Source organism: Calonectris borealis, chromosome 1 (genome assembly GCF_964195595.1).
Source record: "Calonectris borealis chromosome 1, bCalBor7.hap1.2, whole genome shotgun sequence".
NCBI classification, from domain to species: Eukaryota; Metazoa; Chordata; class Aves; order Procellariiformes; family Procellariidae; genus Calonectris; species Calonectris borealis.
Window position 1 is genome coordinate 36,963,599 of NC_134312.1, and position 27,338 is coordinate 36,990,936.

The 27,338-nt window shown below is 37.0% G+C and overlaps 1 protein-coding gene and 1 long non-coding RNA gene across 2 annotated transcripts in view; both read right to left on the reverse strand.

Moving 5' to 3' along the window:
• The window catches only part of TAFA2 (TAFA chemokine like family member 2), a 73,515-nt gene that overhangs the window by 12,993 nt on the left and 33,184 nt on the right, over positions 1–27,338 (reverse strand). The gene's annotated exons all lie outside the window — the stretch shown is intronic.
• On the reverse strand, positions 5,066–17,525 carry LOC142083691 (uncharacterized). The gene is made up of 2 exons (XR_012674144.1): positions 15,062–17,525; positions 5,066–7,247 (listed from the first exon to the last, which is right to left on the reverse strand). It is a non-coding gene; the product is annotated as an uncharacterized LOC142083691 (long non-coding RNA).

The window sequence follows — 27,338 nt, forward strand, 5'->3', positions numbered from 1 at the left end:
GCTTGTCAGTATAAGACAAAAGCATGTATGGTAATGCATGTTTTGCTTCCTGCTGAGGATTGTCAGAGCAACTATTCTGGTGCAGGTCAAGTGGTGCAGCTTGCCAGCAGCATACTGTGCAACTCTGACTTAGAGGAACAGTATAGTAATACAGTCCAATTTCAGTAGTAATGGAGGAGGGTTGGATCTGAATTTCTGGAGGCCCTCTCTCAAGACATGACACCAAATCTCGGCTTTAGACAGGGATATTTGCCAGCAAATACACAGACAGCTCTACCACAAATGCTACCTAAACAGTCATTTTGTGTTTCCTTTTAGAAAGGCAATGACCTAGATGGAAACATTCTGTGGACGTATCTGGCATTTTTAAGGCCTGTAGAGCCACACTGTAAGAAATGTCCACACTGTTTCTTTGTGTCCTTCCAATATTCGTTTATGTATGACATTTGATTCAGCTCCTTGCAATAAGACATATCCTGTCAGAATTGTTTCTTTAGGAGCTGGGCAACCATGATGTCTGCAGAAGTGTTTCTCTAGGTGATAGGCCGTATTTCACCAGCCACTGCAGTAAAGTCATGGTCTTCCCAGACATGAGTCTATCCACCTCCCACCTGTCCACTGGGTAACTTCTACTAGTGCCCACCTCCACCACTGGGACTCTTCATAGTACCCCAAATGCTCCCCATTGAAACCAGCTTCATGGTCAGTATTGAGTAAAAAATAAGAAGAGAAAAAATTTACCATAAAACAGGAAAGAGTCATAACTGTAATTAAAAAAGCATCACAAACGTCAGCGTATAATATTTTGAATTCATGTGTGATTAGCTTATTTTTGCTTTATTTAACTATAAGAAAGGATAAAGAATTAATTATTAATATTCAGTAGTCTGCACTGGATATGATCCCCATCCATCTGTCAGCTGAGCTGGATTAAAGAAACTTTATTGCTTTTTTTGTGAAACACAAACATGGTATTCCTAAAAGTCATTGTGTTGACACTGAAATCACAAACCCACAGCCAAAGGCCTGATCACGCCAACAGATTTGTATGGGTGGAACTTTGACTTCTGGTCATTCCTATTAGCGAAAAGATCTTACACAGCTATAGTTTAACTACACATTTGGAAAAATAATGTAGGAAATACAGTGTTGACCTCAAATTAGCAGCAAAATTCCCATTAGCATCACTAAAGCCAGGCTTTAACCCATCATCTATAAGTGTCTTTGAATGCACTGAGATAACAGCTCCATAAATGTCGAATTCCTTATGAAGTGGGAAGAAAGAGTTTGAACTTTCTCCACTAAGTTTGCCTGTGCACGGAGGTCTTTTATAATATAAATTTAAATACACAATCTGTTTTACAATGTTTTCCATCATCTCTCCTCTCCATATGTTCTCCCACTAGGAATCTAATGAGTTCTACATATGAGGGATGACAAGGGAATATGCCTGAGAAATAATTCCAGCAATTACGGCATATGGAGGCTTTGTTTTTGAGTCGCTTTTGCCATGAACATTAGGCAGAGCATCTGGGACCAAATTCTGTCTACCTGCCCATGGACATTAGCAAAATCATCATCTTCCATTTGTAAATTCTGCTGAGGTAATCTGCCATACAGAGAGGACCATTTCATCAGCTTTACGATCAGAGAGCATATTGAAACACAGACCATTTATAGTCAGGAAAAAATGCTTCTATTCAGACAGAATAGTTTAAGCTGGAAACCATTTAAAAGAAAATGATAGACACACATCATCTCTCTCTTTCTCTTCTTTCCAAGAAGAACTATGAAGAGCCTGTGTTCAGTTCCAGGCCATTATTTATTAAAAAGCTTTTTACTGCTGAAGTTTCGTAAGAACTGACTGGATCCCAGGTAAAGAGAAAATGACCAAAGAAAAGTAAAAAGAACAACAACAAAAAAAAAGAGGCCCAAACTCTAAATCAGTAATAGGAAGGATTATATTCTCTACACCCAAATATTGGCAAGCCAGAATTAATCATAAATAGAGAAACAGACAAAAAAAAATCCTTTATATGGAGTCACAGCAACTAAAACAACTAGCGTACATTTTGCGAGTTCTGGATATCAGATCTAAATACTAAGACATGAGGTTGGAAAATTCAAGTTCAGTTTTCATCATATTTGTTATGACAGTACGGAGAAAAGGGATCAAGAGATTCAACCAATATGCTGATATGGGGTAAACGTGCAACTCCACCTGTTCATCATATTCAAGAAAAATGTCTCAGTAATGCGAGTTACATCAGAATTTTTACATGTTGTTTTCCCAGCTGTGCAGTTGAAGCAGTGAAAGCAAAGCCATAAATCCCAAACTACAGGGTCTTTAGGTTACCTCAATGTCATAGGGAAAAAAAGAATGGCCCTGCTGTTACAGAAGATCTAAACAGAATTTTACAGTTACGAATATAAACATAATTTAAAGAGTTAATATATAACTTTTTCAGTTAAGGTTACATATGGGCAGTAATATTTCTATTACACAAATTATTTCTTGAACTTAGTTGGGCAATAAACTGGTTTTCAGAATTGAAAACCAGATACATTTCAAGTCTTTCAATCGTGGCTAATATTGATGTGATTAGTGATATTTAATCAAGAAAATCTATTATCAAGGAATAACTGGATTTCACTCCCCATCGCCACACAGAATTACCTGTGTAGGAGCAAGGAGGGCTTGAAAATAGAGGGAAGGTTCTTTAACCATTAACCTGAACAGGGACTGGCATGTGAACTTTAATGAACTTGCTCATTCAGAATTTTCTGAGCAAAATGCTGAACACTCAACTGCAGCTGAAGGCCTTATCCAAACCCCACTGAAATCACCAAGGTACCTTGCAATTTCTGCAGTCTGGCTTTGGAGCAAATCCTAGAGACACATGAGACTGACCTTTCCACCACTCCAGAGAACAGGCCCAAGGACCTGCTGCCACCACCACAGCCCCAGCTTCAGGATGCCGACTGTACCCCAGTGCTCCCATGCAGGATCCACACCCCCAGAACCTACATCTCTGGTGATGAAACCATACTACAATGGTTTTGCCTAGCCTGGCACACTAACAGCAGTCTGAGAAAGAAGAACATTCATTCCCTTATACAGTAGTTTCCAGCTGTCACCATCAGTGGTCCTCTTGCCAGACAGTCAGGATTAAGAGATGTTGGCAACACTTGTCATCACCTATCAAAACAAAGTTGTGGGAAATTCAGCCTTTTCATATACTACCTCTTGTAATCACCGCATAAGCAGTGCAGATGAATACAGTAGATGCAAAACAAACAGCCATGGAAGACGTTTTTGCTAAAACATTTGCAATGACTGACTGTAAAGTGGTATCAGAAAGTTACATAACCTCTTACAGAAACAAGATCAAAAATGTAATTTGGAAATGTTTTCTCATTCTATAAAAGAATAAACAGAAAAGTTTCTCAGAATACAAACTGTTATAAAGACTAACAAAGTGATTATGTAATTCTCATTATTCACTTTAATACAACTGAAACCATGAGAAATCATTTAATACCATTAGAGTGTTCAGGTGTGACATGTTTGACACAGAGCTATCTAACTATTGGCAAAAAGAAACTATAGATTAAGGCAACACTTCTATTACAAACCAAAACTGTGCTCCTTTTCCTTGCCAATATATTGGTTAACAACATATGTGTAAAATTCAAGGCATGAAGGAGGAGGCAGTAAATCAACAGAAAAGGATGCCAATCACATCTTTCTGTTTTGTTGTTATAGACATCCATGCATTACCTGGAAACTATAAAAGCCAGCTGTACAATCATAATGAGCAAAAAAACCCTGCATATATTTTTATGAAACCTAACAAAATAACATGTTTTATAGTCGATTTTTAGTTTCAAAACAAATCTCTCTGACGCACTCTGTCTCCAGTTTTAAAGCATATAGCTTCTACACGAAAAAGAGCTGCATTGGCTTGGTGAAGTACTGAAACCCTACACCAGTAACGTTCTTGAGAAGAGCTGGAGATTTAAAAGATATAGGATAGATAGGAAGATTTAAAGGATATAGGATAATAGGTGGATTTGAAGGTAGTAACAGCGGTATCTGTAGCAGTGCTGTTTCAAAGTTTAGCACTTACTTATGACCAATAAGCCAGATACAACCAAGATATAGTCTTGAATGTTTTTTAAGCTCTATTTTAGATTTATTAGATCTGATTTGGAAATTTTTTTCATTAAGAATCATATCAGGATTTCCTTTTTCTTTTCTTGAACTGATCCAATACATTTCATTTTGAAAGGTTTGAAGAAAGCAGTGAGTTTTCTTTCCCTGGCGATGCACTGCCATATGGAACTGCAGAATAGGAACCCATATTCTCCTGCAGTTTAGAGTTCTTGACGATTACTGAATTCAACGGGTAACATGGATTTCCCTCTGATCATAATGCCTGATCATCTTTGTAAATCGGATGAAGCTGGGTATATCAAATAATCTGGGAAGTGGTATATAAGGAATAAAGGAGTACTTGAAGCAGGATTCATCTTCACATGCCTACAACATGAATGCCCACAGCTGATCTAGTCACCTGTACTCCATTTTCAAAGGCAGCACTAAAACAGGCGCTATGGACAGCTGAGCTGAACTATGGTTCCCAGCTTGCTTCGAGATGCGCAAGCAGAGTTCACTGTTGAACTGGCTTTTTTTTTAAACAGCTCAACAAATTAACCTGAAACATTACCTTTTCAGGAATGTCTACTGTGTTCTGTTGCTACTGACAAGGTCTAAATTAGAATTTTTCAGGATTCCCATTTTGTGAAGAAAAAAAATTTATTCAGTCAGGCCTGAAAACTACAGTACACCCACCAGAAGTTCCCATGACAATGCTAGAACAGTTCTGCTAGATATCAGTTTCCTTTGGAAAAGGACCTTTCAAAGCGGTAGGAGATATTCCCAGCTGTACTGAAGAAATACAAAATTAATATAATCCTTGAGATTCTTATTCAGTGAAAAAAAATTATTTGGTTCCATGGGTAAACGGAATAGATCTCCAAAGTGCACATCCATACAGGGAACTCTATTTTATATTACAATTTTATTCACTTGTTATGAATATTCACAACACTAATCTACTGCAGATAATCTATTCAGTATATTTGAAAATCCATTTATTTTCACTTATTGATATGCATGTGTTACACTTGTATATAATACAATATTTTCAGTGTCGGTTTAAGAACAAAGAAACAAAGAAAACAAGTATTGAGAAGCATGATGTAGATTTTTGTCCAAAGAGAGGCCATACTCAGATTTTACAAAACAGCACATTTACACTTTGCACTGTCCCAGACAATCTCTTTAAGATGCTACCTTCTGTCCTGCACCTGTTAGCACAAATCCATACAATATTAATCCATCCTAAGATACTGAGATACCTAGTTGCTGCTACAAACAGTTTATCCTAATTAAATTTTAATCAGAAAATATCTTTCCCTGCCAACATTTTTTTATTATTTCTCAGCAGAATGATAGAATATACTTCCCAATTTTATTCCCAACAGTCATTTATTTTATTTAAGCTCTCCTGTGCAGTAATACAGCAGAGGTAATGAAATGGTTTGGGACCAGCAGGGCTACTGTGACAGGCAGAGCACTCCAGGGTGTTCATCCATCATGGAACTTAATATACAACTACCTAGCCATGTCAAAGGCTTGTAATGATAAAATCATTTCCCTCTTTTTTCTGGGAGTCTGATAACCACACAGGACTTTTAAATCAGCTTGCCCCTATATATTTTTGACTACTGTTAAGTGTGTGTGGTTTTCATTTCAATGTACCAAAGCAAACAGTCAGAACTCCCTCACCCTCTCCAGTCAGCATGCTTATGCAGTGTCACTGAAAGAATTGCCAAATTTCTCTTGTATCAATATTACAGATGGTACAATGTACATTAAATGGAGTATAAAATTATACATTCTGTAATAACTTGGGAAAAAAGCTCATAGATGCTTAAGGCCTTTAAATATTGAGGATTTTTTCATGTAACAGCACATCACGAAGCTCAAAAATTGCTACTGAAACAGAAAATAAAAAAGTAAATGCAATTTTGGCAAGGATCAGATCTGAATTGGATGACTGTAAGCAAGCAAAATACCCACAAACTGTAAATCTGGGAGGGCACTAGGACTTTTTTCCTTTATAGCAAACAGACTGAGCAGACATCTACATAAGCATCCAACAGTACTTAGGTTCAAGCAAGAGATTTTATTTTTTAATAAAAAGACAAAAATTCCGAATCATTACCACCCAATTTCATAATCGCAAAACTCATTTATACCCCTGCCTACCTTTATAAAAAGGGATGAAATACTGTCATTGACTGCTTACAGTGAATTCCAATGAATTAAAGGTTGGGAAAGTAAAGTACATATCAGGAACACCCATCTCCTTCAAACTAAATGGAAATGTATACCTTAAAGGTATAAAATGCCTTATAATGGAAGTGGTAATTGAGTTTTGACCACTACATTTTTAACTGCCAGAGAGCTGCAGTAGTTGGTTAGCCTTAGGGAAACATGTCAACCTGACTATACATTCTAATATGACTGATGTATTCAGATAACTATTATTTGTCAACAATAATTATTAACAATGGATATATATTTCCATTCCTATAACAAAAGCAACTTCAAGATGTTGAAATATGTACCTTTGAGAGCTCCAAGATTAGAATACAAATAAAAATGTCTAAAACTGCGCCATGCCAGAGGACAATTTCTGCAACAGAAATTTAATTAAAGCAGTGTGCAGTCCCACCAGCAATCTGAATGGTGGACCAGGGATCATTTTGGAGAGAAGGAACCAATACATTTTGGAGGTTGACTTCATCAAGATGAAAAGCCACTGGTCTGGAATGGAGAATCCGAAAGATTGCTGCTTTTCTGCACCGTTTGAATATCAACTCTTGTGATTACAGCTGCAAATTCCTCAGCAAGTGCAATTTTACAAGTGTACAGAGTTCAATCAGTTGAAAACTTTGTGACACAGAAGTTCAAAATAACTTTCCAGTAGTTTTGATCTCAAAGCTGTTGCTGATTACAAGCCAGGTTCTCGTTGAAACAATTGATTCTGAAGGATACACCCCAGCAATATAAAATTTCACTTCAAAGATTGCCTGGAGGAATTAAATTCCTATGTGTTGTATTTAATGTTATCAGCCTTGAGACTGACTTGATTTGTCTTTAGCTATCGGGTTACCTGTAAAGAAAAAGAAAATCAGAAAATCAAAACTGTACATAGAGAATCTACTTCCGAAGTACTGGAAACTGAGACTGAAATATAAGATCTCTGTCCAGCAAAGGTCTTTCAATTGTTTTTAAATAAGTGAATAATTCCCAGTGGTAATAGATGAGATTGCTCCCCAGCTTAAATTATGTGTTTAAGTTTCTTGTTGGAATTGGACCTGACATGGAGAAATTGAAATGTGACCATATTTTAAAATATAATAAAAAAACCTGAAGGTCACAAATTACAAACCCACAAATGTGAAAAGCATTGGTTTCAAGAAAAATTTCTGCATTTTGTCATCCTTTTCAATGTAAGAACATTGAATTACTTGTTGTAACAATGTTACTAACAATGTTAGTAACAACTATGCTTTTAAAATATTACCCATTGAGTAAAGCAGTGACTGATATTGGAGATGTATTCTTCTGTTCTTTGCATGCTACTTTAAAATGGAATGTCCTGTTAAGGGCTAAATGCATCTTAGCAAGCAATAATCACTTCGTGGAGAAACAGGACAAAAATCATGCATACATAAACAAGAGATAGATATATCCTGTTATTCACAAGGTATAAAATAACTACCAAGGAGATCACTTAGAGTGGTTTCACCCAGCCTAACAAGACAAAAGAGTGGAACAGAAGGACCAAAGAGAAAGAGTGGGAGACAAAGCATTTCACAGTAATTGGACTTTCCCTGTGTCTGATTTGGATTTTAAACATTAAAAGAAAAAAAAATCCATCATATCAAAGAAACATAACTTTGAGGAATATTTCTGCTGTGTCAGTGGATACAATTAATGATCATGTAACATTTTAATATCAAATTGTGTCAGGGGACAACATCCCAACTCTTGAGGAACAACCCATTGGAATGGTCACAATAATGCTTTATGACATCAAGGGGCATATGCTTTTCATTTTGATTACAGAGAGAAGGGTCATGCTCCTTAATGATGAAACATTCTTTTGCCCTCAGCAAAACTGTTTGCATATAGCTCTCATCGGCTCTGCAGAGCATGAACATAGAGCAGAATATTAAAAGGATTGTTCAAGGAGTTCATTACTTCAGTTTGCCTTCTCCACCAAGTTGTTTCTAGGAACTGCACTTCAGAAGGCAATAATAAAATTGTGCTTTGTGATTTTTATGATACATGGGTTTATTTATTACACTGTTCTTATTTTGTTTTGTTCTTGCTGTTGGAAACAGCCTCATGTGGCCCCTTCTATAGTAGAAGATTGCCTGAAAAAATAATGAAGAATTAATTTAAAAGTCAGGCAACATATTTCTATGCCCTACACCAAAGCTCAAAAGGCTGACACAGCATCTTATTGTTATTTATTTTTTGCTTTATTGTAACAAGTTGGAATTCTACTCATGGACCCAGGTGCCACTGAGCTACATAATGTAAAATACACATCTTCTGATCCTATCCACAGGTGGATTTTTATTACCTTCACTTGATATACGTATATACACACATATATATATATTTTTAAAAAAAAAATATATATATATAAAATCGACTGATGCAAAGCACACTGAAGACAGATCAAAGGATTTGAGACTCCCAAAGAGACCATGTAGATGCAGGGTCAAAGCTTCTTACTTTTCCAAACAACAGAGTAGACCAAAACCAAAGCAGAATCAGAGGACCGTTTCCTCAGAGGCACAACCGGACAGGCACAGTCACTGGAACTCAGCTGAATTCTCTATTCTGCCTACATACCCACAGAGTAGACCTTTGCTATTAAAAAGAGAGGGTGTCAGCTGACTTTTGAGAGACCGAGTTGACCATGACCAAGCAATGTGCCCTTGCTGCAAAGAAGGCTAATGGTATCCCGGGCTGCATTAGACAAAGTATTGTCAGCAGGTCGAGGGACCTTCACCTCTGCTCAGTACTGGTGAGGCCACACCTGCAGTAGTGTGTCCAGTTTTGGGCTCCCCAGTAGGGCTACTGGAGAGAGTCCAGTAAAAGGCCACTAAGGCAAATAAGGGACTGGAACATCTTCATATGAGGAAAGGCTGAGAGAGCTGGGACTGTTCAGCCTGCAGAAGAGGAGGCTCAGGGGGAATCTCATCAATGTGTATAAATACCTGAAGGGGAGTGCAAAGAAGATGGAGCCAGGCTCTTTTCAAGTGGTGCCCAGTGACAGGACAAGAGGCAATGGGCACAAACTGAAACACAGGAGGTTCCCGCTCAGGAAACACTTTTTTACTATGAGGGTGACTGAGCACTGGCACAGGTTGCCCAGGGAGGTTTCAGAGTCTCCATCCTTGAAGATATTCAAAAGCCATCTGGTCCTGGACAACCGGCTCTAGGTGGCTCTGCTTGAGCAGGAGACTTGAACTTCCAGAGGTCCCTTCCAACCTCAACCATTCTGCGATTTATTATTTCTACTACATCCAGCTCTGCCAATGCATGGGCTAATGTGATATACTGCTGTCGTGGTTTAACCTGGCAGGCAGCCAAATACCACGCAGTCGCTCACTCACTCCCCCCCCGCCTCAGCGGGACGGGGAGAGAATCGGAAGGGTAAGAGTGAGAAAAACTCGTGGGTTGAGATAAAGACAGTTTAATAGAACAGAAGAGGGAAAATAATAATGATAATGATAAAATATACAAAATGAGTGATGCACAATGCAATTGCTCACCACCCGCGCTGACCGATAACCAAGTAGCGATCGGCACTTCCTGGATCACGCCTACCCTTCATATACTGAGCATGACGTCACATGGTATGGAATACCCCATTAGCCAGCTGGGCTGGCTGTCCTGATTATGTTCCCTCCCATCTTGTGTACCTAGCTCAGTCAGTAGGCACGGGAGCTGTCCTTGGACTAGGAGGGCGCTTAGCAACAACTGAAAACATCAGTGTGTTATCAACATTCTCCTCATACTAAATCCAAAACACAGCACTAGGAAGAAATTTAACCCTATCCCAGCCGAAACCAGGACAACTGCAGCTAGCAAAAAGTGTATTTTCACACATACATGAGTGCTCAGTTCCATGGCTGTTTGGAAGTGCAAATCTGTTCTCTTCAGTCACAAAGAAACTCAGTAAAATCATAATCTGCAGGCCTATCTGTTACCCCCCATCTAGCTCTACAACTGCGTGGTGAAAATATCCCTATAAAAGTAACATACACTGTCACATAGGATAAAAAGATGATATAAAGAAGAAAAAAAATCAGATAGCCATTCAAACCTCTGCTCTATAACAGGTGGCTAATCATATACAAAGGTAATTTTGTTTATACAGACTGCTCAGAAGTCAAGCTGCATATTCCTAGTTTTTGCGATTACATGATTGGAGTTTTTAACTGCTTTCCCTTGCCAGAATTTTTATTATTCTGCTTGCCCTCTTTTCTTTTTTTTCCTTCTCTTTTTTTCTGTTAACTTCCAGGTCACACAATGCTCCTCTGAGTAACATGCATAGTGGTCCACATTTGCCTCTATGTAAGAAGGTAATACTTGTTATGTGCAATCACAGACCAGACATTAACATTCATGGAAGTTATTTACCCACACACATTAGGGAGAGAATAGACCTCTCAAATGCTAAAGGCAGTTTCATAAAGAAGCAATGAAATTTTAGCTAATATCTAGTGATGGTATTCCCAGAAATGCTTAATTTTGGACATAGTAAAAGCTATTTGGTTTGAGTGGCTGGGAAGCAAGGTATCGTGCTAAAGGTCTTTATAGGAAAAGGGGGACTAATAGGAGTATGTGTCTGATCTTTAAAATCCTAACAGTAACACACTGAATGGGTGCAAATCAAGTCCAATCAATTTCTCAGTTAATAATTAATATGTATGGAAAATTAACTTTGCTGCTGTTTAACAATACAAATGAAAAAAAGGACATAAAACCTTTAGCATCCTAGGTGTTGATCTGAATTAATTTGTTCATTCTTGGAACATAATTACTCCCTTTATGCTAATATATTTTTTCACATGGTTATTATATCATAGATACAATGCATTAGACTCTCTTCGCTTTCTTGTACTGAATGTGCAATTAAAGTATAATTACTCTGCAGTTGCAGACTTTTAAATTTAAATTAGTGAGTGGCTGCTGTAAATTGGCTGTAATTGTATGTGAACTCACTTGTTTTATTTTAAAACAACAATATATAATTAAATAAAGCTCAAGTTTTCCACATTTCTTCTGCTCACTAAATGTTCAAAACAGATTCAGTTTTTGGGTAGAATATTTTTGCCAGGGTAACCCAGAATGGACCAGAGATGAAAAGACCTCAAATGCAATGCATTAGAAAAGATACAGCTCAAGAGATTTTCTGGACAGTCTCCATTCCAGTGCTACTGACAATGGGTGAAAAATGTCCTCACTTGTGAAATCCCCACAGCTGATGAATACAGCAGATACACCATCTATTCCATAAGAATAGATTCCCAGTAAATCCCAGCCTGATACTTTTACTCAAGACTTCCTTCTGCCTTAGAAGAGGAAGGGAGGAAAATCAAGGCTATAGGATGTAAAGAATGGCTGAGTGAATATTCTCTGAATAGTAAAGCACTTCTCCTTACTTTCAGGCACTTAAGCATCAAAGTTACAGTATCACAGTTAAGTATAGTACAAATCTTCTGTTTCTTCGGGGAAACAAATGTATCACTAATTATTTGCTAACTACAGAATAGTTTATACATGCAAATGAGGCATGTAATTAATTATTATTTAATAATGTTAGAAGAAAATAGATAACAATATACGGTATATTAAAATAAGTGTGTGCTGGAACATTTCATAACACAACTTTGTACATTACTATTTTTTTGACTAGCAGTTCTTTCAGGTTTTTTCTATGTTTATCGCAAACCATACACAAAATCCATATTAAAAACAGACGAGTTTGCAAAGTCAGGCACTTGAAAGTTAGCAGCTTGCCTTTCTGCGGGTGCCCTTGCAACTCCAATTCTATCTCTTTTCCATCGTGCACAGTAAACAACAGAATTTAGTGGGGGAGGACTGTTGGAGGGAAGCCTATTATAATGTCGTCAGGACTATGTATCAATGCAAATGCAAAAAGAGGCAAATTTTTAAGCCAGTGTTTCTTCCCTCCACAGGTGATTCAGCAGTATGATGGACCTTCTCTTCCAGGTTTTTGCCAAAGAATATAAATAAACACAAGAAACAGAAAGAACTTAATACTGGGGGTTTTCTTTTTAATTAGAACTGTTCCATCAACTGTATATGATTGTGTGTGGGGTCATAGCCTGAGTGTCGTTTGAGCATACTTAGGAATCATCAAGCTATCTTTTTTTTTTCCCTGAGATATGTAAGAGAGGGAAAGGAAATTTTTTTTTTTAAAAGCAATTAATAGCTCACCCTGAGCTAAGTGGAATTTCATGAGACAAAGAAAAGCCATCTTGGCACCCCTAGCATATCTTCTGTAAAAAAAATGGCATGGGGATTTCTTTAAAAAATAAAAAGGGTCTCACAAATATATTTAATGAACAACATGAGATAAGATAAATACAGGGAAAAACACAAGAATCCCTTAAATAAATGCTTGAAGAAAGAGGCCTAAGAAATGGCTTGAAGAAATGCCTAGCTATGGATTGTCCTCCAAGACATGGAGATAAGACACAGATCTCATACCAAGGCAGCCCTTATTTGTATGCAGTACATTTCCATCCATTTTGCGTCCTTATTTTTATATTCTTTCTTATACTGTACATAAACAGACCACAAAAAAAATTAATAAAACGTGGTCAACAAAGTGATTCTTTAGCAAACCTTTCCTAATAAGGAATGGACTTAAAAAAGGCTATATCAGTCATATTTTTTCCATGACATAAATAACTTTGTTTTGGTAGTGAAAACCTAATATGAATATTACAATGCAGAAACAGAAGGGGCCATACGACCAGAAACAAACATCTGCCAATGCATTTTTTCCACTTATGCCCTCTGTGAATGAGGTTGAGGTTGGAAATGAATCTTTCGAACAGATGGACACGCACTATTTCCTGGAACTTCAAAATCCATACAGTGTGTGTGCCATGCACTATCATTCATACGCGGCTTATGAAAGCAAATGACAGTTTGCATCGCCACTTGTGCATGTTTATTCACTGAAACAGTTCAACTTGTAAGCTTGGAAGCTTCCGATCTAATACTACTACCTTGTACCAATGATACTCAAAAGTACTTTGTTCACAAAGGACAGACTCACAATTTCCTCACAGCTTGCGAATCCTGTAATTTATTTTCTAAAGAAGTGGGGCCGCTGGACAAAAAGAGCTGTTAGAGGCATTTTTGCAATAGGGCACCTACATGCATATGCACTTAACAGCAGATAGGTGTGCATTTGGGTGTTTATGTTAGATAACTAAGCTTCTTGGGTGCACAAGGAACCATTACAAAAGTCTGAGCAATGTTAAGGTGATTCAACCATATTTCAAGGGCATGCTTGATAAAGTAACTGCAGCAGAGAACTATGAGTTAGGAAATAGGCTTTTGTTTCAATCTTATAGACTGCTATTTGACTTTGGCTAATGACAAAAGGCAAAATTTGAGTGATTTGTGAGCAGTTTGGAAAACAGATATTTAATGATGACTACATGGATTCATTTACCTTCACTGAGTATTACATATTGATAGACTTTTTTCCAAGTCTTCACATGTTTCATTCCTGCTCGTAAAACTTTGGCCCTACCTAACTTTTGATGTCAAGACGCAAGAGCTTTAAATTTTTCCCTTGACCTTATTTTAGACACTGCAGTATGAAAAGTGTTAGTCTAAACATGTTCCCAAGCCTGTAATAGAGCAATTTAGAATTCTAGATGCTCAGGACTGTCCTTTGGCAAACATCTCTAACTCATTTTATTAATTAAACAGAACATTTCCCAGTACACTTAAATGGCTCAAAAGTTTCCAATGTCTTTGATAACTACCAGACTCTAAAGCTTTTAATTCTTTCATACTTTTATTGCACTGTGACTAATCAGAACTGCATTTATGATAATTCTTGTGTTTAGGACCTTCCATTAGAAAGAAACAAACATGCTGAAAACTCATTTCACACAATGCCATTTGAAGTATAATTCTGTATTTCATGTTCTCCCACTGCTCTTAATGATTTCAGCAGGAGATTTTTGGTGTTAAAATTAAGACCTAGAAATCAGTATTAAAAATTGTAATTAAAACTAAAAGGGTTTGGAAATTTTTCACATGTAAATTGAGCTTTCCACTTGCTCCAAATAATCCTAAAGTTAGGACTAGAAAAATAGGTAAAGGAAAAATACTTCAGAGCATGGCATATGTTCCTGAAAATGGCAGAGTTCTTAATCTTAAACATGGTTTTAAGACTAAACAGACAACATCTACCATATCTTAGGAATATAGTGGAAATATTCCTTTCCCAACTTTTTCTGAATTTTAAGTAATCCAGTACGGCATGCTGAGCTTTCAACTACAAAATGACACCTAACTGAATGTCCCAAGAGGTACTTCCTTTTTAAGCGCTGTTCTCGGCTCCAAAGCACCTGTTGCTTTCCCGTGATAGTGAGTAACTTATCAATTGGGTCTACCTTTGAAAGGAGAGTGAGTGAAGAAAGACGTTTAAAGGCTCCCAGAAGCATCCGACTGACACACTGAGGCTGCTTAGGAGCTCAATGCAGAGTCTCTCCAACCACCCTCCTGAAGCTCTGCCCAAACAACCCACGATTCCTGGGCATCTGCAGCAAACTAAGCGACTACAATGATGAGTAAGCTACAACAATTCCTGTTAATACTGTGTAAACCTGTATTTGTACACACCTGCTGCTCTGTGAGCAATAAACCAGGGCTGGAACACATTTTCTGGAGTGGTTTGACTCTTTATTCCTCAGCGAACGTTCTGGCCCTTCCTTAGAATCCGACCAAGACTAGGATTCATCACAACTAGTGCTCCAACATGGAGCCAGAATATTTTGTGTGTGTGGAAAAATCAAAAATTGTCATCAGGCACAGCAGAAACCTCCTTTCTCTACTTCTCCATTCGGACTTGAGGAGTTTTACACGTTTGCCTAAGAAACAAACACATGTCAAGTACTACACTGTTATGGAATTAGTTACAGAAAGCAAAATTGGGATAGATGGAATTTTAACTTACAAGGAAAAGTACAAAATGACAGGAAAAAAACATATTTCAGAATCAGAGCAACTTCTCTTAGCAAAAGAGCATGGTCTCAAAAACACCCCCAAGCAATAACAGTTACCCCAAAGGAAAAGGTTTAAACATACTCAAATTCAAACTAATTGATTTGTCACCAAAAAACAATAGAAACTGGTAGATAACACTCATTTTTGCAAGTATATCAGCAATCTTTAACTATGATAAAATAGAAGTGGAAAAGTTCTTTGAAAATAAATCCATGGATAGACCTGTGGTACAGAAAAGAGCCATGAAGTCAGAATACGATTCCTTCTAAATGAAAGATTTGACTGTGTTCTTCCCATATATGTTTAAATTAGGAAAAAAAAAACAAAACCCAAAACAAAAAACGCCGAAAGTTTAAAATTTGAAAAATGTGAGCATTTTGAGGAGAACTCTACTTACAGTCATTTCTATGCATAGTAGGTTACAGGAAACACCATAAAGTAACAGATGACACATGTCAAAAGACAATATTCACTTCAGACAGCTAGTTACTTATCTAGATATTTGAGGTAGTTTTTGGACCTGCTGATAATGGTTGCACAGCACCTCAAAAGATCACCTAAATGTCTTTAAATAATGCTTAAAAAAAATATTATTTTCCTTTTTTTTTAATTTAGGCTTTTTAACTTAAATGACTTGCTGCAGCTCATTAGAAACATACATTACAAGATTAAACTCATAACTTTGATAACTTGTTGCTTTAATAAAATCTCTACACATTTAAATACTATGAAACAAATTAATATGGCTATGTATTCATATTTCCTTGAACTTGATAGTTTACAAAATAAACTTAATTGATACAACTCACTGGGACAATTATCATAGTGTATCTAATGAAGATATATTAGTTATATCAAGGCTAAATCTAATTCATTAGTCTTTCAAGTGTACTTCATTATTATTCTCTTCCAAAATGTAATGCCACTACAATGCACATACCTAAACTTTCTCAATGTTTCTGTAACTCAGCAGAGAAATTAAGTTTATGGTAGAATTGTTTTAACGTCACAAAATTTTTCATTTACAGACAACAGTTTTATATTAAAAGATCACTTAAACATAAACCTTATTTTACTTTCTGTAACAGATAATAACTGTAGCAATTCAGACAAGGATATATCCTCTTGAGGTTTTTGTGGTGATCACAATTCCATATTGGGACTGCAGCATGGCGGCATAAAAGACTGCAAGACAATTAATTAAATAAATGTAATTTTCTTCTCTTTTACACCACTTATTCCACCTAGTCATCTCAAGTGGAAGATAAAAACAACCTCCTTCCTTTTTACAGATGAGGAAACTGAAGCATAATAAAGACTCATGCTACCCTTCCAACTGTGAGAAAGTAAATGGAGAAGGAGGGATGGGAACAGAGTCCTTCTGTCTTTGGCTTTATCTGACCTCACTTACCTAAAAAAAAAGCCTGCTGTTGTTCTTGATTGGAAAGGAAAACCTGTAACAAGCAGTTTCCTGTGTTTAATATTCTAAAAATGAAAAAAAAAAAAAACCCAACAAAACAAAAAAAACCAGCTTGTTTTAAAACTAGGATGAGGTTTTAAATTGTCTAATAGGTATAACAGATTTTCATCTTTTAATATATTTTTTCCAGAAAATGGGTAAGATTGAACTTCAAATTATCCCCATGAAAAAATCAGGTAGTCTAAATTCATCACATTTGATATTTTTTTCTTCTTCAGCTGTTTATGGTGTGTTATTTTTTCTCGGATTTTGAATGGAGAGTAAAAAGCCATTTGGACGAGATCAAAATAGAAATGTAAATTATTTCCTTACCTGTAATTTTATCTTCTCTATGAGGGTACCTGCTGCTCTGTTAGTGCAGTACTGATGTGTTTTCTGCCTTTGTCCCAAGCTTCAGAGATTCCTCTGGTGATTTTTCCCCACTTGCTTACCAGCTTCCACTGCTGGCATTTTGAGGTAGTGCACTCACATTTGGCTCCAGGAATACTGCCACAGCTGAGGGAATATAAGACAACTAAAAAACAAGTTAGAAAACAGCAGAGCAATATCCAGGCAGGAAAAAAAATGTTTAAAAACAATGAATCAGTCATCAACTTGAAACCCTTCGATCATTTTCCTCTCTTTCCATCCATTTAGAATCTTCACATGAAGAAAAGACTTTCCCATGCTTGCAGAAATTTTAGCCAAAGTAGTGGGTGCTGACAGCGTAGTGGGTACCCATTCAGAGAATATAAAATTATTTAAGTTTAATTTTAACTTTCTCCAGTATAAGTACCCATCATGCCATCACTCTAATTCAGAGAAGAAACAAAAGAAAGGTGGCAGATTTGGAGGATTTCAGAAAAATCCCTGTCACCTTGTCTCAAGTCTTAATAGAACCAGAGAAAAGGAAGACTCAAGGGCTTTTCACCTAAAAGATGTCATAGATGAATAATTAGAAGGATTTCATATTGCCCAGGGAAAAATACATAAAGTCTGGTTCACTAAGAAGTAGTCAAGATTATGGTTGCTGATTCCCAACTAATAGTTGTAGTCATCTTGGTCATCAGAGAAAAAGAAGGGAAAAGAGAAACTAGTACCGTCAATTTAATAAGTAAATAAATTAAACACAAAACAGAGAGCATATCCACCATCCATGCTTGAAGTTGTGTGTAGGCGACAAAATTTCACTGTCATTCTCTTGCGTTTTTTACATGTAGTGGTCACAAGTTCCTGTGGCATTCTTGGAAGCAGATAGCATAACACACTGGTATTAATTCCAGAAAATGATGGCTTTGATACTTTTCCCTGGCATTTGCCCTGAACTCATGATAAACTGATGCACGTTACTAGCATCACTTCTGAACTGGTTAGAAATGTCTTCTTGTTTGAGTACTATGGAGATTTCCAGGTGAAAGCTACAACTTCCTATAACTCCTCTGTACCGGGCATCACCTTGATACTGTTTCTGAACATCACAGAACACAGAAAAGATGTATCCTGTCAAAGGAAAAAAGAACTCTAGAAATTTAACTAAGAACCTGCTTTGGTATTCAATTTAATTTGTCTTTCTTAAAGAACCTGGCCAGTTGTCTTCATACCTGCATCTTCTCATTATCTTCTGACTAGTGTGTGACCCAAGACAAGGTAAGTATGAATGAATCAGAGTAGCTAATTACAATTAGCCACTGCTATTCTAAAATCTCAAGTAATGAAAATAAGACCAAAAGGCTCTGAAGAGGTTGTTGCCTTCAAATTTCAGGAATGTAAGTATCAATGATGTGCTTTAAGGTCCAGAGAGAGAAAAAGGACTCTGGTAATTTCTTGAATGACGAACAAAAAAGAAATTGGCTTTGCAAGTAATCAGCTTCAAATTTGCCAAGTTGCATTCTAGGAGAAAGTCTCCTGTTCCTTTTTCATACTTTGAAAATGTTGAACAATAATTATTAACAACTGGAATTAGAATGATGCCTTGAAGATGATAAATTTGCTATGCTCTCATTTTCCAAGGTCACTGTGAAAAGACGATAAGGAGGCGGGACAGACGGATCTCAGAATTCTAGAACAACTACTCTGATTTTTCAGTGAATTTGCCTGAACAGCAGGCACAGGTAACAGCACAAGCAGAAGTAAAGTTCTTTGGTCTTCTTCTGGCAGGGAGATGTTCCTGAGCCACAAAGCTTGAATTCAAGATGAAGGAACAAGCTGTTGTTCTTCTAGCTGGCATCAGTAAGATATTTTCTGGCATTCTTGAACCTGAAGAGGCAAAGCTGTTTTGGACCTCTTAAAATATGCAGCTCCATTAAAATTCTCAAATCTTCTATTACTGAGTTTGTAGATACATGTTGGTTAGACACAATCCATTGTTTCCTTGAGACCATATCCACCTTCATAAACTGGAGACACACTTGTGTTCACTTCTGGTTTTAGACGTCTTGCCGTGATGTGTCTACCGGTCACATTATACAAATAAGTCATGGTGAACTGGGTATTTTGTAGCTTCACACAGAATCTCCACTTCAGAGCTCTATGATACTTCTCACTGCAGATATGGAAGGGGATGTATGATGGTCAGGACTATAAGATCGGAGAAGGAATCATCTGTGTATGCTAATAATGCAGTAGAAGAAATCTTAAAGTCCATTCTATAGAACATATAAAGTCCTTTGGAGTCTTTTCTCTATAGACAGCAGTAGTGTCTTTCCTAACATGAACCTGGTGTTCACCAAGATGGAAGAAGGAGTAAACTACAAGCTATGAAAAAAATGAACAATTTTGAAATTCTTATGGAATCAATCTTCCACTTACTCTTGCCTGAAATACATTTTTTCTTCATGTTGAACAGTTCTTAGATAGGACAGGACTATCTTCATTATTCTTATGGAGAAATAAGTAAGATTTATAATCATGCTCACTTTACTCTGCAAGGGAATAATATCTGAGTAATCCGATTTCAACTGGTTTGAGAGTTGTTCACTCCTCCAACAGTGACTGTGCATAATGCTCTGTATGATTGACTTTCTCCGCTTGATATTGATTGTTATCCATTTCTTTCCTTCCCTATTAGAAGGCAGAAAAACAGAGCTGCAACAGGGCAGTACTTCTGAGGTTTTCTATAAACAGTCCTAATGAGTAAGGAAATACCTCAAGAAAAATACGGGATTTTTGAGAATTGAAAGTAATAGCTTTTGGACAGTTGGGGGGCCGCTTTTCCAATTCCTCATATCAGTTCTGCAACTAAGCAGTGACGCACAGTTTTTGAAGCCTGTGCCAAATACCCATGGAAAGAGGCAAGAGTTCTGCCTGCAGCTGTTTAGGTAGTAGGTAATGTGAGGTTTAGAACACTCCGGTCTTTCTGAGCTGAAATGTATCATTTCTGACTTGCAGAAATGATCCAAAGAAGCCCTTACAGACTGCAAAGGAGGGTGAGACAAGGAAGAAGCACTAGTTTCAAAGCATGCCAGCATGACTCACACGATACTGGCATTTGAATATCATCTTCCTATACGGTAACTTGTGAGGTAGTAGAAGCTGACAAATATTTCCCAGGAAAACTAAAAAGGACTGCTAGATATTCAAAGACCCCTTCCTGCACAGCTATGAAAGGGCAAAGAGACTGCCAGAAAATGGAGCTGCAAATGAGAGTGGAAACGTCTTTGATTTCGGTGTCAGGACTTTTCCACTTTGTGGAGAAGTGGAGAAAACCAGTAATTTACATACAGCCTTCAGAACTCATTCTTATTTTCCATCACAGAGGCAGAAAATTATTCTTCACACATGAGGTCAATACCTCAAACATGCCAGCAAAGGACAATTGGGGGAAAAAAGAAAAAAAAGAAAAATAAATCACAAGTCGCATCTTTTGGGACAAAGGCAGAAAACCTCTTGGCTGGACTGATGGAGTGGAGGATTCCCACGTGGAAGAAAGTAATGCTTGCAAAAATCACTGATTAGTTAATTAGTGACATGCAACTGAAATCCACTTGCATTTTTCTTTAAATATTGCAGAAATATTTTCCTTTTATTTCAGAGTAATTCTGTCAATTTTCAGGTTCTGCAGAACGCAGAAATTATGCTTTACAATGGATGCTAGCTGCAGTCTTACCTTAGGAAAAACTATTCCCTCATAAACATGTATAAACCACAGCATATATTACTAACACTCTGCGAGCATGATGAAGGGATTGCAAAATATTTCATTTCTCATTATTTGTACAGTGTGTCTACTCACAGAAAAATCAGAGTAACACTTCTGAATAGCTAGAGACAAGACCCAGTGTATTCACAAGGAGATGAGAAAGCGATTGAAAAAAAAGTAAGAAAAAATTGCAAGCCTTCTAGGCAAAAGCCTAATTAAAAACATAAAAATACTATTCTGTTTTTAGAAATTATTTTCTTTCAAGTAATGCATTAACAGGCTCCGTCTTTCCAGAAGAGCTGTACCTATGAATATTGCCTTTAACCCATTCTCTCTTTTGATGTTCCTCACTTTCAGTTCTTAATATCAGTATCCATAGGACTCAAAGTCAGAACAGAACTAAACAAAATTTGAGACTGAAAATGTCTTGGGAGTTGAATGTACAGATTATCTTCACCTGCCCAACAAGTTTTACTGACGTCTCAGTCTATGACTTTGCTTATAACACTTCACACCACAACACTTCTTCCTTTAATCCTTTTCATCAAAACTTGTGTTTTGTGGGTATTTTTAAGTACATTTGCCTTTGGGGAAAAGATCTATAACTTGCCTAGGTTTCTGTGACCTACAAATGAACATCATCAAGCTGTAGGCCTAAACTCATGTCAAATGCAGTCTTGCAACACGAACCTTTTCATAAGGTAGAACTAGGCACGCCAACTTCACATTAAAGAAGTAAATTTGGTATATAGCAGCTATTTTTAAGAAAATAAGTGACTTGTATAGCCCTGAATACTGATGATTCCTTGTAACATGTGTTGGCTGGAATGCTATTTTCATCAAAATGTCCATGTGTCCCAAAAGATTAGTGTTTAGGTGCCCTAGAAAAAATACAGAGCTTTGATATGAAAGAATTGTGATGCTAGATCAAAACAATAATTACTGACTAATACAAAAAGCTACCTTGACCCCAGAAAAAGTCATCCTATTTCCATTACCAGCTCATTTGCCTCCTGAAACATGTACATATTTTTAGGAAAATGTGTACACACCACTTATTGCTGTTTTAATGACGAATTAGATACAGCGAGTCTCTGAGTTAGCAATGAGAAACATGCTGAGACAGCTGCAAATTTCTCCTAGTGACAGATTAGCCAAAGGCATGGAAAGAGATACCATAGCAACAAAGAGGCTGTCACAAGTGCAATCACTCTTTTCCGTAGGTAATATTTTGCTACAGTCTGTGCACTTACTTACATTGTAATCACATCCTTTTTATGAACCACAGAGTATTGCTAGTCACTGTATATATGTGTATTATTCCTATAAATCTTCATCTGAAATTAAAGGAGAAGGTGAGGAGTCTATAGACAGAGGCTCTGAAGTGAGGCAGGGGGATAGAGCAGTTTTACAGTGAGGTTGTTTCTTAATTTGTTCATAAAGCCCCTTAAATAATATTAGGAAAAGCACTTCCTGTCATTATTTACTACTGACACATGGCAGATCATTGATTTATCCTGTATGTATTTCACGTTTCACAGCAGTCAAAGCAAAAGCCAAATTGTTTCATGTGACGGAAGTTAGCAGCAGTTTTACACTGAAAAAATGTCATTTGAGAAATACACTGCCGTATTAGCACTGACTGATCACAACTACCATACGTCCAGCCTGTTGGAAACATCCTAGTATAACCTATACACAATGTTTATATGATGAATTTCTGCTTTTTCTAATTGTGTGTCATTACTACTGCTGTTTTTGAAAAGCCTGGAGGAGAAAGAGGAAGACATGAGGGAAGAGGCTACCACAAGGCAATATTTCTTTTCAACTTTGCCAGAAAAAAAACTAATACTTGTTCCATTTTCTTCCCCTCTGCTGCTGTTTAAAGAGCCTATGCATCTGTTGCTCATGCGCAGAAGCACAGATCAACAACTAACGTAGCCGCATTGCTAACACTGATGTCAGACTCAGTTACAAGAAAAATGCCAGTTTCTTCTCATGTCCAGGGACACATTTTAGCTCTCTTGTATTATGTTGTCTTACTCAAGCAGTGGTTATGACAGCACTGGTAGTAGTTGAGCCACCACTAATGCTGCCTCCTGACACTGGGAATCTCAGTAGCCCGCTGCAAAGCATTACTACGTAAAGGTACCTAACAGAGGTCCTTTCATTCCTTGTGCTGAAAGGGTTATAAACAGCACATTTTATAAATTGAAACATAAATAAAATTACCGCCTCTCCTTTCAGCAGCTGTAATTAATTTAGAAACAATCCAGCATCTGCAAGTGAGAATGTAAGCAGTATTTATAGATAGCAACAGAACTGCATTGATTCAGAGTAGTGGAATGCACATATTGAACACCATTTGGCTTCATACACAGCCAGTTGGTGTGGTTGTATGGTACACTTTCTCCTCTTCCAAGAATGTTATTCAATTTTTAGTTTCTTTTAAACTCTGGATGCCATAATGTAAAATTAGATTAAATGGAATATTACAAATATCTGACTTCAGGCTCTCTCCCATATTGTTTTGGAATGTAGATAAACACTCTCAGTATGGATTTCTCTCCATCCTGGCAATATTTCTGTTCTTTTCATACTAGTCGTCTATCTCTGGTATTGATTTGGAAAGCAGATTTGGATTTGGAATGTAGATAAATATACTCAATATGGATTTATTTTTGGCCCTGTAATATTTCTCTTTTATTTCTCTCTGTCCTTGTAATTTTTTTTTTAACAGTACTCTATTTCTAATATTGGTTTGGCATATAGTTACATAGTAATATATTAGATATTGATTTCTCTCTGTTCTGCAGTGTGCTTTTCTCCACATATTAAAAATAATAGCCAGTTTTCAGAGTGACAATTGCAGTTCCTTCTGCCCCTCATAAAAGTGTGGGTGCTCAGCTATTCCAGAAGATGGATGCTTATTTCCAAAAGATGGCCCTTTATGACCTGTCTGAAAATACTACTTTCACTTGTTTAGGAAAACATTCACCTTCACCTTTGAGAGATTTTCAGAGGTTAATAATCAATACCTGCTATGCATTACATCTGATCTTTTGGGTTAATTTATATTATTAGTATAAGTATTATTAGTAGTATTATACCAACAAGTCAATTCTAAAAGGACATCCACTGGTTGCCAATTTTTGCTGAATAATAGATACTGGACAAGTTACTCATCATAATATGATTCACCAATTTAGCTCATAGCTGTGTATCCTCAGAACATGAACATTTTTGAAACTTCTCTTGTATTATATCACATTTGATAGTGGTCAAAGTCCCAAGCTTCTCAAACTGACAAAGAATGAAGGGGCTTTTTTGATCATCTTCCTACTGAAGACCACATTACAGAGAGTAAAGTCTTTGAGCCAGCATCTTCCTATTCAACATTAAGTATCTAAATGTTAGGCGCTAAGCTAGTCACCATAGCTTTCCTTTAGTTATTAGGGAGACATAAGCATCTTCAGAAGATAATTATCTGACTTCGGACAAAATGAATTGTCCTTTGGAATTGAACAGTTCTCTCCAATACTAAAAAGACAGCCTAGAGCTTAGGCTAGTCATATCACTCTAGAGAGTCCCAACCCAAGCAAATCCCAGTAAATTCCACTCCACATATTTTAATCAGAACTTGGTACTTAGCGTTAAACTATGCCTTATTCCACAAGCAGTTCTACCAAATCAGACTAAAAGCTTAAGGACGAGGTACTATTTCATTACCGTGCAATGGTTCAAAGCTGCACCAGGGGGAGTTTAGACTGGACGTTAGGAAACATTTCTTTACTGAGAGGGTGGTCAAACACTGGAACAAGCTTCCTAGAGAAGTGGTCAATGACCCAAGCCTGTCAGTGATTAAGAGACGTTTGGACAATGCCCTTAACAACATGCTTTAACTTTTGGTCAGCCCTGAATTGGTCAGGCAGTTGGACTAGACGATCGTTGTAGGTCCCTTCCAACTGAAATAGTCTATTCTATTCTATTCTATTTCACATGAAAAATATCAATGCATATTTCTCTACATCTTCGTAAAATATCAGCCCAGAGAGTGGGGCTCCTAGGCACTCCCAGGCACAAGTGCACACTTCTTCAGTCATGTTGCAGGTCCAGGATCTCAAGATGAGACCCACAATGCACCACTTTACCTCTGTTCCTGTGCTCTAGTTTCTGCAGGAAAGACACAAGGGTTTACGGGCTGCCCAGGAGCCACGACATGCTCCAAGCTAGTCACAGGGTGGATGCCCGGGGAACTGGGACCCCAGGAGGCATTGCAGCATGCACTTTCATGCAGGTTACATGCAGCTTTCTTATTTAAAGTCTCTATTATGAAGATAACGGACAATGTACTGTTCTTAAAAATACAAGTAAAGCCTGACATCTGGATCTGCGCTTGAAAAACCCCTGTGCAGAGACCTTTGGTATGGAATACATCCCATAACTGAGACAAATATGAAATTCTTTCTCCTTAGCTCTTATCTGACTGCAGAATGTTGTTTTCCAGTCTTTGTAAAGGGCTCCTTTGTTTAATACAAAATCTTAGCATTTTTTTAATGTCATTGTCAATTTTATACATAATACTGCTATATTTTGGAGTTTTCAACTGACGGGAAAATTCCCCTGTTTTATTTTGCAAAAAGGAAAGGAAACACAACCAAGCAAGCTTTTTGAATGAAAATAATTATATTAGAAAAAGGCTGTAAGAAGAAAAAATATTTCAAAGGTCAAAAAAAAAGTCTTTGGATTTTCCCCTGTTTTAACACTTTTGACATCAATTAAAGAGGGTAATGTGACAAAAATTTTGTGTTTATTTATCAAAACATTGAGGCTAGCCATACAGAAAAAAATTCAATTGCTTCCTCTCACAACAGTTTCTCAGTCTGGAGGAGAATGCGCAATGTGCCTGGTAAATCTCAGCTATGCACATAATAATTTCATTATTCTCCTAAGGCATTCCTGAACATCCTTTTTTGTTGTGGTATAATGCTCAGGAATGCAAACACACATTTCTTTATATGAAGTCAAAAAATTTACTGTTTTAGCTAAATTGTCATTGCCTTTTCTCCCCTTCCCCTCCCGCAGGCTACGTAGACCCAAAATAGTCAATTCTAAACCAGCACAAATTAACTCAGTACTCAGCTTATTCATACACACTTTCCCCCCCGTATTCATTCCTCTTCCATAGTTAACTCCTAATGTCTCCCACTAATATGCAGACAAATTAGGAAAAACAATTTAATCTTTCCATAATATCGTTTTTTGCATTCTGAAGGTAAATAATTTCCACCTGACTTTTCTTAACATCTGAATTCTGAGTATCATGACATTCATGCTATTTCTAATTCATTATTCATGTATTACCTTATTAGATCCCTGTATCTGAACAAAATGCAAAACCTCAAGTAGACCACATTTTTAAAAATCAATTAGTTTTCTCCCATTATTCACTTGGCCTTTTTGCTTAGTGACCGACACCATAAGTATTAAGAAGTTGGTATCATCTTTTTTACAACAGTGTGATTAAATATGCTAACAGAGGTGGACTAGCAAAATACCTCCTTCCTCCACTAGTGTTACCTCTAATAGAATGCCTAACTATTAATAGCTTGAGATGTGGAAACGTAGGTGCTGCTTTTGAACTTGGTATCCTGTAGAAGAGAAGGCAGTACTTCAGCGGTTAATTGGGTTACTTTTTCTGCACATGAAGGAGGCAAACTTACAGAAAATGTTTGGAGGTGAATATAGACTTTCTTAGACCTTTCAGGAAAGCCTTCACAAGGCTTTTCTGCAATACACTTAAATCACCCAAGCTGTTCAGTTCCCTTTGTTTCTTTATGCTTTTACATTATACATGATAATCACATATGGGTTATTTCATTCCACAATCAGAAACTTATTATTCATGACTTCTTAATACTGACTCTCTACAGTCTTTTTATTTTTCTCAAAAAAGGGGGGTTTTGAAACCACGAAGCACTTCAGAATTTTTCCTTTTATTTATATAGACTTTGGGGAGCAGAAAGAAGAGCTACAAAAACATTGTAGTCACTACATGTTAGGGAAAAGTACTTGCTTTTTGATAATAAGTTACTCTCTTAACACAAAGAATCACTTACATTTCCAATAGCAATGTATATTTTTCTGGGCATCAGAATGTCATCTGTTAAAATCTCAGCCTCCTGCGTCTGGAAAGACAGACCTTCACTCACCTGCCACCTGGTTTCAATAACTGAATCCAACTCTCTGTCAGAAATTTGAATTCAAGTTTGCTATTGTCTCAAAACAGCTTTGCA